At 44.4% G+C, this 14,122-nt stretch overlaps 1 long non-coding RNA gene across 1 annotated transcript in view; it reads right to left on the bottom strand.

Annotated features, from left to right (window-relative positions):
• Positions 1 to 411: 411 nt before the first annotated feature.
• LOC144327813 (uncharacterized) overlaps positions 412 to 14,122 on the bottom strand; it is a 42,283-nt gene continuing 28,572 nt past the window's right edge. The window contains exons 2-3 of the long non-coding RNA XR_013392952.1: positions 4,284 to 4,367; positions 412 to 1,993 (exon numbers count right to left, since the gene is read on the bottom strand). This is a non-coding gene — a long non-coding RNA (uncharacterized LOC144327813). The remainder of the gene's footprint in view (positions 1,994 to 4,283; positions 4,368 to 14,122) is intronic.

The following is a 14,122-nucleotide window of genomic DNA, read 5'->3' as shown; positions in this document are numbered from 1 at the left end:
GGCTGGGCTTGATAGGAGTTAGTTGAGCAACATCTGGAGAACCACAGGTTCCCCATTAGAAGGTTCTATTAGCACATCATCTAACAATGGCCAGAGTCAGGGACAGGACAATGGGCAGGAGGAATCATTGATTTGGTTCAGAAGGCCTGCTCTTTATCCATGCTTGTTTGCATGACAATAATGGCAACATATGGCATTACACAAGTGATCTTTTTTCTAAACAGCTGCAGATGCTTTTTTTGTACTATGCACGTATTTTGAGGGGTCTGAGTTAGTTATTTTATAGTTATAATGGTTATTGTTATGCTTTATTTATGATATTATTTTGTATTTTATACCCTGTTGTACATTGCCCTAGGCTCCCTTAGGAGGAAGAGTGATTTAGAAATGAAACAAACAAACAAATAAATCTGTCTCTTTTTCCATTCATTTATTTGCATTATCTACATAGAAAAAAAGTTGTAACGAATATATCAAACCTGCAAGTCTTGAAGCAGAAGCTATACATCATGAACAAAAATGAAAGAGGGCGAAATGGCTATGATTTATACAAAGGTTGCATATTTAATTTAATTTAACATGATTTATATACCACTCAATCAATAGAAATACATATGTGTTTCATTCACAGGTGACTGATTTCAAGTTCGGAGTGGCCTTGTGGGAGTCTTCAGCAACTGCTTTCCATTGCAAGTCTCTGTCCGTCCCCAATCTGAGTTGAAATCTGAGTCCAAATAAAAGCCTATTGACTTGGTAGCCTTGCCTTTCTGTCTTCTAAGGCATTATGAGGCCATCTACTTTATCGGTGAGGATCCCAGCTGCAAGTGGTTGGGCATGTGGACGGGATTATGCCATTGAGAGGGAGAGATGGTGCATTATAGTAGAAATAAAATATAAGCAAAGAAAAAGTGTGCTTGACTAGGTGAACATCTGGCTATGATTCTGAATCTTGTTTGTCAGGATCAACTAGGATTTGAATGGTGACTTCCTCATTTGTGTCCTGGTTTCCCTTGTAGATGCAGAGTAGAAAATCAACTGATTTAGCCCTGCTCTCTCACGTTGCAACATGGCTCTGCTCACCCCAGCAGTCCATTGGTACATCCTGGCCTGCTGTGTACTGTATTTACTCAAATGTAATGCGCCATCAAATCTAATGCGCACCTCAGTTTTCAAAACCTTGAAACCAAAAAAGTATTTGCTGGTGAATGTAAATGTGCCATCAAATCTAAGGCCCATCCTAATTTTCACAACAAAATTTGGCCAAAAAAGCGCACATTACATCTGAGTAAATATGGTACTTCTAGCACAAGCCTCGATCTTTGCTTGATCAACAGTCAGTCTCTGACCTTGAGCCCCAGTGCCTATTTCTGTTTCCTTCTTCCAGATTACTTGGCTCGGATCTCCTACTATACCACCTACCCAGTTCCAGATCATGTTTTCCTGCAACCTCTACCTTCATATTAATGCTCCTCACAACCTGCCCCATACACCTTAGGTGTCTATTCTTTGTGGAGTTTCATGTCTGATCTATTTCATAGGACCCAACACTGGCATTTGTATGATACAATTGAAGTCTTCCTTGTGGGCTTCCCATAGGCATTTGGTTGGCCACAGTGAGAACAGGATGCTAGACCAGATAGGCCTTTGGTTTGATCCAGCTGGTCCTTCTTATGTTCATATGTTAAAACATTGCTTTTGGAAACAGCATAATACAACTTGATCATCTGTGTCTTGACAAAACAAACATTTTAAAGCAAGAACGCCTGAGGAACAAAAGCACACTTTGAGTTTCCGAGAGAACAATAATTCCACTGGCTTGGTTGCAATCAGCATGGCTTCAAGTAGTGACAGACCACTGCCTGTCCAGTATGTTTCCAGTCTGAATGTTCCAGCAAACTACGCATGACTTCATGAATGGAAGGGTTGATTTCTTCAGGTGCTTAACAGACTTCCATAGGCATTGTTATTGCCAGATAGGTACCAGATCCAGCCACTAGAGAGAGACAACAGACAAGAGACCACACACTTTAGTCCAAGATATAAACGGTGATTTGCATGTGTGTTCTGAGTGGCCACCGTTGTGCTAGAAGATCTTCAGTATAACTTATTCCCGAGGAGAAGGTAGAATATGCTATTAAAGCATTGGCGTGCATAGCAGTTTGATTTGTCTGTCAAGTAAGGAGATAGAAATATGAAAATAAGTGGCAATATAGAGATGAAAGGTCATATTGCTTTGTGATTTAAGCTGCTAGTTCAGGAGAATGTGAATATGTTCAGAGCCAAGGTAGGAAAGTATTGACGTACATGGGGGAAGGAGGGAGAAGTACAAGGAATGCAGTGGTTTTAGCTGCCTCATCTCACACTTTTCACATCACTCTGCCATGGTTTCCTCACTGGAAAGATTTCTAGGAAGCCACTACCTGTTCCTCTTTCTTGATTTGCCCCAAATCCAGTGTTAGAATGGATTGGAACTGCAACTAGCAGGGTGGAATTATGGGGGCACCTGTCCCAGATGCAATCTCGACAGGGATGCAGAATAGACATCATAATCATGGAATATACTTAAGGAGCATCAAGTTATGTAGCCTTTTCTTTTCAGCATGGTTTTTTTTTAATCAGATCTCAGTTTGCCCAGAGGCTTTGTAAGGACAGAAGGGAGGGCAGTGCCAAAATGGGAGAGAGCCTGACATTTATGCAAGCAGTGGCGGACCTTGGCATCTCAAATTTCAGTGGTGCCCAGTGTGGCAGCAAAATCTGGCACCCTCTGCCTCTTGCCTTTCACTGGACTTCAAAGTTGCAGCTCCTGCTGTGGTGCCCCAGAAGCTCTGCTCCTGCTGTGACCAAACCGGTCATGCTCCCCTACATCTGCCTTTGATGCAAGCATTTTCCATGAAAATTATTTGTTTTATATCAGGGGTCTGTAAACTTTTTCCGCAGGGGGCTCTCAGTCCTTGTGGAGGGCCGGACTATATATGTGTGTGTGTTTGTGTGTGTGTATACACACACACTGAATTCCTATACACACTGTGAGGGGGGCAAGTAGTCCCCCCCAACCCCAGCTGCCTTCTCGGTTTGCTGCCTGCCTCATTCGCCGAAGGGCTGGTGGCAGTGGCGTGAAACGGACTTCCTCCCTGTCTAGAGAAAGACGGCGCTGCGCTTACCTTCCCAGGGGCCACCGCCGCCGCCACCACCGCTGCTGCTGCTGCTGCTGGTGAAGCAGGTAGGCAGAGCGAGCTTGTCCGTTCTGCTCTCTGGTCCACAGGAGCACCAGGGTGGTGGCGGCAGGGGCAGGAGGAGGAGGAGGCCAAGCAGTGGCAGCTCTGCCAATCAAACCAGGCACAGCGTTTGATTGGCAGAGCCACTGCTGCTCGGCCTCTTCCTCCCGCCACCATCTTCGGGAGTCACAGCTTCGTGGCAGGTTCTGGCTTTGCGGCACGGGCCGGATTTATAAGCCTGGGGGGCCGCATCTGGCCCCCGGGCCTTAGTTTGCCGACCCCTGTTTTATATGCTATTTCCACACTTTCCCACAATATACATATTTTTGTACACAAACATATTTGTTTGCAGAACTGTATCACAAGATTAGGGGAAGTGCAATTTTCAAAAGATAACTGCATTTCATCTCTACAGTGCAAATTAGGCAGGTTCACATTAAAATCTGAACTGAAGCAGTTCTCCCCCAATCCTAATTTAATTTCTAACACCCCCCTCCCTGATCAGAGCAAGGGCTTTGTTGAAGTGAAAAACAAGTAAAAGAAAAACCTCACTTCTTTTAATTCACAAAACGTACTTTGTTTTCTTTTCAGCAGAGAAGTGAGCACCGTGATGCATCCCTTCTGACTTCACCTTGCACATGTGCAGGCAGTATAGAGGGGAAATATCCTAGAAAACAATATGTGTGATAGAACTTGCATTGTGCGAACACAAACAACTATTTAAGGAGTGGTATTTGGTGCAGAACAAAGGATTCTGGATATCCTTATCAGACTTTTCTCCCAAATTTTATTTTTCCTTCTGCCGTGGGATGAAAAATGTTACCACAAGGATGCAATTTCCCACATCGGGGAGGGAAACCATTTCCTGAGTGATCCTAGTGAGAAGCTCTAAATATTGTTTCATCTCCACATGTGGTTTTGCAGAATGATTTATAGCCTGGGCTTCTAGTCGCAGAAGCAAACTGGTGTTTTCCTTGTATTCAAAGAGCATGATAGCCAAGGATGGAACTACAAGCTACAGGCAACACTGAACTGCTTCTGAACAGCATAATGAGCAGCAACACTTACCCATGTTATGATGCCATCACATTGTCCTCTACATCACTGGCTGCTGCTAGCATGGGTAGGAAAATGCACAACAGGGTGACATCACTGGAGAAAGAGGGAGAATGTGACACAGGGCTCTTATTTTTTTGGCAGCATCCCTGTGCCAAACCGATGAATATTACTTGCTTCTCTCTCTCTCCCCCTGCAGTTGTTACACTTTAGTTTGAGGCAACGTTATTTATAAATGTATTACTCATCTTCCTGAAATGATTGGTACATGCAGTGATGCTGGTTCTTTAATAATGTGATATCCGACATGTTATGGATTGCATGGGTAATAAATGCTGAACAGATGACACTCTGAATGACAAAGAGTTCTAAAGCAAGATGCAAGCACCATCCATATACAATGTCTGTGAGCTTACAGCCAGCGTCTTATACGAGGAAGCTGCCTTTACAAATTGAACACTTGTCCCATCATCGGGGGCTCTGTACATGATTAAATGCTTCGTGGATTTGTTAGGATAGCTTTGGATTTCTGGCCTCATAGACTCATACGTAAGAGAGTTAAACGTTTTCTGTATAAAGAAAGGAACGCTTTTGCTTCTGATTATCCTGGTGCTGCATTTTAAATTGTTGTTAGTGTTTGCTGGGTTTTTAATAATAATTTTGATTTCACGTGGCTTTTAATATTGTATTATTATTTGCTTGTAAGCTGCCTTGAGGGCCTGACTTGGGTCAACAGATGGTTTAGCAATTTAAAATACATACAGATAATTAATATGCTAGTGGTTAGGGCCTTGGCCTAAGTAATATGTTTGGCTAATTTCCTAGAATGCTTTTGTGCTCAGGTCGTGCTAATGTTCTTGCAGTGGCCAACCAGCTCATGGGCAGCTAGTTGGCCACTGCAAGAACAGGATCCTGGTCTAAATGGGCCACTGGCCTGATCCAGCACCACATGATACATGTAATGTGTAAAGTGACTCTGCTGCAGACCCCAGACATGTAAGATTGCTTTGAGAAACAGCACTTCTCATACTGCCATGGCTATATCAAAAGCAGGGGAGGGTCAGTGGCAGATCAATGATTTGCATGCAGAAGATTCGAGGTTTACTCTCCAGCTTCTCCATATAGAGCTGGGAAGACTCCTGTCTGAAACTCTGCCAGTCAGTGTAGACAAAGATGAACTAGACCAGGGTTTCTCAAACTTGGGTCTCCAACTGTTTTTGGACTACAATTCCCATCATCCCTGACCACAGGTCCTACTAGCTAGGGATGGTGGGAGATGTAGTCCAAAAACTGCTGGAGACCCAAGTCTGGGAAACCCTGAATTAGGGTACATCAGGATTTGTTTCTTTTTCAATATACAATTTTGCCACTAGAGGGAAGTGTTGGAGAAAGGAAGTTCTTTGCCTTCTTGCTCCAGAGAATAGAAAGGTGCAACAAAATTATCTCTGATTCTTCTGTCTTTTGCAATATATGTGGCAATTGGCATACATGTTACAATGAATGAAAATCAGCAAAAGGAGATGTGTGAATTTACTACCGGCTAGAATAAAAAAACACCCTGCTGCTGATATAAAGGAGACTGTGGCAGACTACTCAGGAGGAAGGTGGGGATGGTTTTAAAAATAGAACAATGCTCGTCTTTATGCCTGGTGGGTAAAGGGAGGGTTTGACTATTGAAAAATCCCTGAGGGTGCAGTGTGATTCTTCTCACTAAGACATACAGTAATGCACTTTTCTCCCACTGTGGGGCTGGGCCACCTGATGCCAGAGACTGAGGACATCTTTACCCACACAAGTTAATGCTAATCATTCCTTATAGTGCATGTAGGAATGACACCAGTTGAGAAGGGAGGCTATACCTTCTCTTTGCAGCTAATCAGCCTAGTCTCTGAGAACTGAGTGTTGATCACTCTATAGTCCCACTGTCTGCAAAGCTCCATCCTGGGTTTTGATTCTTGGTCATGCTAACAGTTTTGAGAGAGGAAACCATGTTAGTCCATTGCAGTAGCAAATGTCAACAAAGGATATTTGGGCACCTTTTCTTTATTGTGGCCATAAGCTTTCATGGACTGAAGCCCACAGATCATATACTGTCAGTCTCAGAGGGGAAATCCTGCAGGAACCCTCTCATTCAGTCATCCTGTTGATACTAACATTTGTAGGGCTTTTTGGAGGAAATATGCAATTTCCAAATAGTGTATCTGCTAACTTTTTAACCTCTTGTCATTTTGCCTGTTCCTGTAAACTGCTTTGAGGCTTTATTACAACCCAGCGGTGTATAAATCTTTTGAAACAAACAAACAAATTGTCTGCAGTGAAAACATGTGACTTGGCCTGATTTCATGAGTGCCTATCTTTGTGCTTGTCAAGAAGATAACCCCCAACTTGAGCAGATGAATGAGCTATGCAAGGCTCATCAGTTGCTAGTGCAAGGCAACCACAGTTGTATTATTTTCTGAATTCTCATTTCTACTATCTGGCTTTCGATTGCCTGTGCCCTTTGGGAAGCTGCAGCTCTCTTTCATTCCATTTTCCCTCCTCCTGTTCCCCAGTGGCAGAAATGAATCAGTTCACTGGGATGGCTTTGGAAAATACAGATTGTGCATCAGCATTTCGTAAGATTCTCCCCCCGCCCCAAATGAAAACATCTGCTGGGGGAACAGCTGCAGAGGATGTCTGTGTCTATGTGGGCTCTCCTCGCTTCAGGTGATGTGCTTGCTCGAGTGAGCCAGCCACCCACCCAGCCAAGCAGGCGTTGCTTCAGCACTAGACGGCGCCTCAGTCCACCAAAGGAGATCTTTGCTCAGCATGCTCCAGTGAGCTCTGGCAGCATCCGGATATTGCAAAGTAACATAAGCCCGTGGAGTCGAGGAAAATAAAACCTCCCCAGAGTTCTCTGCATGGCCCCTTGCACTTGCTTGGCGGAATGTTGGCACAGCAGTTTGCAACTAGCATCTCCAGAACAGAAGGCGTCCCTGCCTAATAGGAGACTGTCATGTCACCCCTCTGTGTTGTTAATTCCTTCTTACACATCCCCATGCCTTTTCACAGAGCGCAGTTGTAGGCAGGAGACATATAATGAGGTGGTGCGTGATATACAGTATAAAAGGCCTGACAAACAGCATCTGACTTCTTCCGGGGAAGCATCCTTTCCCATTTTGACTCGCTGAAATTTCATGCCTATTATTGGCAACAAGCAGCTGGCTGGTGTGTAGGAGGGTTTCGTGTGTGTGGCAAAATGCAGCACTGCAGCCTTGCAAAGAACAATTTTAAAAGGGCACCCACAGCCTGCTCCTCTCACCTGTGGGGCTCCTCCTCCTCCTTCTCCCTTGCTGTTCCCTCACCTTGCTGTTGTGAGTCATTTCCCCCCTTCTAAAATATCCATGCTTGCTTCTAAAATATCCCTGCGTGCAGCTTCTGCAACTCCTGTAGTATTAAAGGGCTTCTAGTTTTGGGGGCTAGGATAACTGTACAGAAAGCCACCATGGTGCTGCCCTCCTCTTGAAGCCTAAATGGGGGAACCTGTGGCCCTGCACATGCCATTTGACATGATTTCCCCACCATCTCTGCCCATTGGTCATGCTGGCTCGGACTGCTGGGAGCTGGAGTCCAACCCCATGTGTTGAGCCACAGGCTCCTCATCTCTGCCTTTAAAGAGCAGCTGTTGCAGCCATATGGACAGCTACAAAACAATTGCATCTTCACAGAGGAAGGAGCTGTGGAAGGCATATTAAGTTTGCCATTGAGGTGCTTTGGGGGAATCAACTGCTTTTCAGCCCAGCTAAACATAAGAGCATAAGAAGAGCCTGATGGACCAGGCAAATGGGCCACCTAATTCAACATCCTGTTCACCCAGTGGCCAACCAGATGCCCCTGTGGGAAATTGTCAAACAGGACCCAAGCACAAGAGCGCTCTCCTCTCCTGTTGTTTCCAGTAACTGGCATTCAGAAGGATTACTGCCTCCAACTGTGGAGGTGGAGCATAGCCATCACGGCTTGTATACGATAGCATTAGCCTCCACAAATTAGTCCAGTCCTCTTCTAAAGCCATCCAAGTTGGTGGCCTCCTGTGTGAAGGAGCAAATTCCATAGTTTACCTATGCACTGCACAAATAAGTACTTTATTTCACCTGTCCTGTATAGCCAGGTTTGTTGGGTGTCCAGAAGTTCTAATATTACAAGACAGGGAGACAGTGCTATGAGAGAGGGAAGCAGCCGTCTAGCCCAGCATCCTGTTTATAGCAACAACCAACTAGATGTCCCTTGGAAGCCCACAAGCAGAGCTTGAAGGCAATAGTCCTCCTGTACTGTTGCTCTGGGGACGCGGGTGGCGCTGTGAGTTAAATCACAGAGCCTAGGGCTTGCCGATCAGAAGGTTGGCGGTTCGAATTCCCCCGACGGGGTGAGCTCCCATTGCTTGGTCTCTGCTCCTGCCAACTTAGCAATTCGAAAGCATGTCAAAGTGCACGTAGATAAATAGGCGGGAAGGCAAACGGCGTGCGCTGCTCAGGTTCACCAGAAGCGGCTTAGTCATGCTGGCCACATGACCCGGAAGCTGTACGCCGGCTCCCTCGGCCAGTAAAGTGAGATGAGTGCTGCAACCCCAGAGTTGTCCATGACTGGACCTAATGGTCAGGGGTTCCTTTACCTTTACCTTTACCTTTACCTTTACCTTTACCTTTACTGTTGCTCTGAGTGACACTGAGGTTTCCAGTGGCTACTGAATATTAATGTTCCAATAGCAATTGATAAATATGTCTTCCATGGATTTGTTTAATCCCCTTTCAAAGCCATCTAAATTAATGGCTACCATCACATTTCATAAATAAAGAAATCAGTCTTCATTTAAGACCATTGGTTTATGTAGATCAATGTCCTCAAAACCGATTGGCAGTGGCTGTCTAGTGTTTCAGGCACAAACGTTTCCCAGTCCTAACTGGAAATGCTCAGGATTAAACCCAAATGTATGCTTTCTACCACTGAGTGTCATGAACTGGCAGGATGATGGGGAGAAGGAAGAGGAGTGTATCCAGGATTGGAACACATTGGGGCAAGTCATGGATGGTGAAGGAAGTACTGACAGGGTGACGGAGAATGGCAAGGGGATGGGGGTCAGTGCACAGGAACCAGAGCAGCAGGACCCATCACTGGAGCCAGAGAGGCCCTTGTCTCCACAAACATGGTAGACTCTAAGACATAGGGAGCAGTGGGAGTGGTGCTCTAGGAGGCTAAGGCAGGCAAGGACCCACAGCCCAACTCCCTAGCTGGCCAGGTGGGGCTCGCTAGCTCTGGGAGAAGGTGTGTGATTCCTCAGCTGGAGAAGGCTTGGAACAGGTGAGGGTCGCATGCCTCATCAAGCCCAGATGCTGCAATCAGCATGCAAAAGGGAAGCAGAGCTGAGGTGCTGTGTCTGCTCAACTGCTCATGTTGATGGGCCTTGACTTGGATGTGCCTGGACCTCTAGGGGACTGTGCTTCAGGTTTGACTCTGGACTGTATCCTGACTGCTGAACTGCAGACTTGGCTACTTGGATCATCCCTGGACTGCATTTTCTGACTTTTGCACTTTGGACTTGACACACTGACTTGCTGCCAGGTAGGTTCTACCAGTTTTCTATATCTTTGTGATACTTTCATTATGCAATCTGTTCATGACGGCCACCATTTTAAATATAGAGTTGCATCTTCCTGGAAACTTCTTTAATTTCTGGTTTGGCATTCTAATGATTTCCCAGGTATATGTGAGGCTATCCCTGAAAAAAGAAATCACCCCAGAATCCTAGGTGTAACCTGGTGCCTACAAGCACCAAACAATGACTAATTCAGTCTGCAGTCTCCATCTTTAGATTGAGTCAAAATGCAGACCTCAATGCTTCAAGATTCAGGCCAATCTCTTCATTTCTCCTTCACATCCCCACAACACTTGCTTTGTGTAACATCTCACCTGAGCTTGCATATTATTTTGCAACATGTTGTTTGCCCACCTACGGAATTTGGAGTGCTTTTCCTCCTTCTTATGGACTAACGTGGTTATCTTTGCTTTTTATGAAAAAATAAAAAGGATGTGGGTTTGCAGAACATCATGGCTACATCATACCTAGATTATGCTGCCAGAACAACATGCACTGCTTTTATCATGCTTGTGCAGCATGTGCAAATCAAACCACAGAGCTTTTGCATAGGACATATGAAAAATGTCCCTATTCAGTCATGCTCTGTCCTGTCTGAAGAGCTTCTCTATTATTCTATCATATGGGCTTGTAAGTACATGCATGGACATCACCTGATTCATATCCCATTAGTCAATGATGCTCATCTGAATGTGTGAATGGCATCCATTGATATTGTATTTGAGAACCAACATCAGATGTGATGTGTGAGATGCAAGGTGTCTCTTCTGGCTTTTTTTAAAATTGAAAAGCAATTGTGGAGGTTGTGAATTGGATCACAGCAGCAGTGTGGCCCCCTCCCCATGGGCTATTTTGCAATCAAGTAGTTTTCCCACCTGCAAGGGGGGAAAAAGATGAGATTCCTGTACTTTCCACTGCAGGGTGGAGAAGTAGTTTGGAGGAATGTTTTTTTATTTGAAAAAACAGCCTTCAGGGAACAGGTTAAGCACTTCTTCTTCCAATACCACCACCATAATCAAATCTGAAGTGCTGCGAAGCTTTATATTACGGTAAAAAAGAAAGAGAGAAGTCAGAAGACTCATCAGTCTCTCTTGTTATGTGTAGTTTAGACCTAATGGTAACATGAAATGATATGAGAATTCTGCTTTTGGTGTTTCAATCTGTAGCGCAGTGGTGGTTGGAATCCATTGGTCTCCTTGTCTTCTGCCTACCAGTCCCAAGAGTAGGTGGAGCTGGAGCCAATGTCAAGCAGATCCACCCCTAAATGCTTGTAAGTAAGAAGGCAGGCAGCTGTATGCTATCTGAGGGAAGACTGAGGATGGTGGGGCAACGTTCCATTCATAATGGACCAGCCTCCACTGCTGTAGTGGCTGTTTTGCACATAAAATTCATCCATTGATGTTGTTGTCACTACGTCGTACCCAGGCATGTGAACTCAACCTAAATCTTCCAGTGCCAGCCAGCGGCACCTCCGTAATGTAACGACTGCAGTACAGCCTTGCAAACAAAAACGTTTCTGCAGTTTGGAAGAAAGCTGTGCTGGTGCACATGCTTAGGACTGTGAATGTGCCATCTGTACCTTATCTGAATCTATCTGTACCTTGGAGGATGAATACATTGGAATGCAGCGAACAGCATGCCATGGTAATGGGGCCATATAAAACTGATAGAGCTCTGTGTGTTGAAGTATGTCGGCTGAGGATTCTGTTGGGGAATTTCATTATACTTCCTAGAGTTGTGAATTGTTGCAGCTTTAGTGGTTTATAATAGCTGAAGATCTATTCTCTCTTTATTTTCTCTCTTAAATGGAGAACAGGACAGAAGAGCCTTTTTCTCTCTTAGTAATCTTTTTTCCCTTCTCTTTGGGAAGAGGCCCTTTGAAGCCTGCTTCTTCATTGTTGTGCAACATGGGCTTTGAGCAGAACAATACCACTTCTTCCTCATTTCTTAGTTATGATTTTTGGGACCTTGAAGATGTGATGCTTTTGGAATTTTTTGTGCGCATGCTGGTCTAGAAACAGGGTGCTACAAAAGGCGTTTCTACTTTTTTTTTGTCTGTCTATCATTTGTGGTTTCTTTTTTGTCTCCTCCAGCTGAACTTTTTATGGATTTAGTTCTATAGACATTACAGCTCATTAGAGTTTTACAGATATTTCAGTTTGATGAGTTAAAGATGCCCAGCCTAACACCTTTCCTTTAGCACAAAGAGGAAATTTCAGCTTGTACCAGATCAATTTTATCTTTAAAAAAGCATTGTACCAATAAAACCACAAGTGCTTTGTTAAATACATGTGGTGGCTTTCTTGTGCAGAATATGTTGTCTTAGTGTTTGTTTGTTTCAGTAAAGGCATCTGTATTGTCCTCTTCTCACCCCCACTGCTATAGCAATTCTGGCCAATAGAGAAAATGACCTTCGTGACTGGAAAAAGGCCAACAAACTGGAGTCTTTAAGAGGATGGCTATTTTCTTTAAAAAGGACCAAGAGGAGCTATTGGCAGTAAATCTGCACATTGTAAGGAAGGGGGAAATGATCTGATGGAGGAAGTTTTGAGGCCAGCAGCTCTATGAGAGATTGCCCTGTGTCATTTCTGGCTGAAATAAATAACAGAACTCTCTTAGTTTTGCATGTTATGGAGGAAGAGCTGGTCTTTATGTGACTTTCAATTTGTGCCTTTCCGAGTTTCTATTTGGGAACTTCTGTATTTCCACCATATAGCCCCTGCATGCTTAAGGATTCTAGGATGTGTTCTAAGGAGTACATTCAGTTCAAATGGGGCACTGGGCAGACCTGTTGGACCTCGCTGTTGCTCACCTTGAACTGGTGGTGTGATCTAGAGCCAGGGTCAGCTAAAGATATTTGTGTGGTTGAGTTGACGGACAAAGATGGCACTCTCCATTCTGCATACCGAAGCTGGTTGGACTGGCAGCTCGGGAGACCATTCTCATGAGGGCAGAAATCTATTTTAAGCAGTGCTGAACAGACCACCGCTCTCTCTCCCTTCCCCCAGTATCCTTGCCTAGAGCCCACCCAAGACTAACCTGGAGTGTCTCAGGAAGATTAATTGTGGTGGACAAGTGGGTCTTCAGAGAAACATGTTTGCTATTGAAGACTGAAGAAGTCTTGATGAGCTTCCAACCCACCACCCCCAGGATTCCCTGTAACACAGTCTGGTGACCACTGCAGCATCCCTTCCCACTTGTTAGCCCTTAAATCATTCCCACCTCAGTTGTATCCATCAATAGCTTGCAAGCTCTCTGAGTTGTGACTATGTCACTTCTATGTGCTACTTAGCTTCAAGCCACACTGCCAATAAAGAAATAAATAGCAGCAATATTAGTTGCATGGATTACGTAATGTGGAAAAAAAATTGGCTCCAAATCTCCACCTAGGATTTAGACCTGTCATAATCTGTTAGTCCAGTAGTGGAGAACCTCTGGTCCATGTGTTGAATGCATTTAAGATCCATTTTTTAAAAAGCAAGCAATGTAATATTTGCCCCAATGGATCAGGGCAAGACTCAACTAGTCCAGCATTCTGTTTCCAGGAGTGACCAGATATAGTTCCCTCTGGTTGCTTACAAGCAAGGCAAAATATGATGGCTTCCCTTTGTCATTTGCCCCTTGTACCTGGTTTTTAGAGGTATGCAGCCTCTGATTTCAGTGGAGGAATTCTGCGCATGCAGTTCCTTCCCCAGTGAAATCATTTGGACTTGTGAGTACTTTAGCTGGGTCCTGTCTAATAGGTTTAAACTACAAGGAGGAAGATTTAGGAAGGGACATTCTAATTAAAAGAGCAATTCACCAGTGGCATAAGGTGCCTAATGAGACTGTGGAATCTTCTGTTGTGGAGGCTTTCAGGAAAAGATTGGACAAGCATCTGGCCAGAATTCTTTTTGGCATAGCACGACCCATTTCTGGGCAATTGGTATGTCTATATAATTCACAGGATCATGTCACTTATGTGATTTCAAGGCTTGTCTAGCACCCACAGCCTAAGTAAAAATATTGCAAATGATTATTGCAACTTTTGCAAGTAACCAAGCCATGCCCAGGCCTTGCTTTCATCCACAGCATATGGCTGACTTCCTACAGTCACAGAGGTTGACAGAATTCTGCACCTGTGCAGACAGCTCTCCAGGTAAATGGTCTAATTCAATATAAGGCAGATTCCCTACCTTGAGCAAGTTGATATTGCTCAACTGCCGCACACAATTTTGATACT

This window comes from Podarcis muralis, chromosome 5, assembly GCF_964188315.1.
Source record: "Podarcis muralis chromosome 5, rPodMur119.hap1.1, whole genome shotgun sequence".
In the NCBI taxonomy this organism is placed as follows: domain Eukaryota; kingdom Metazoa; phylum Chordata; class Lepidosauria; order Squamata; family Lacertidae; genus Podarcis; species Podarcis muralis.
This window is presented reverse-complemented; position numbering and strand designations above follow the sequence as displayed.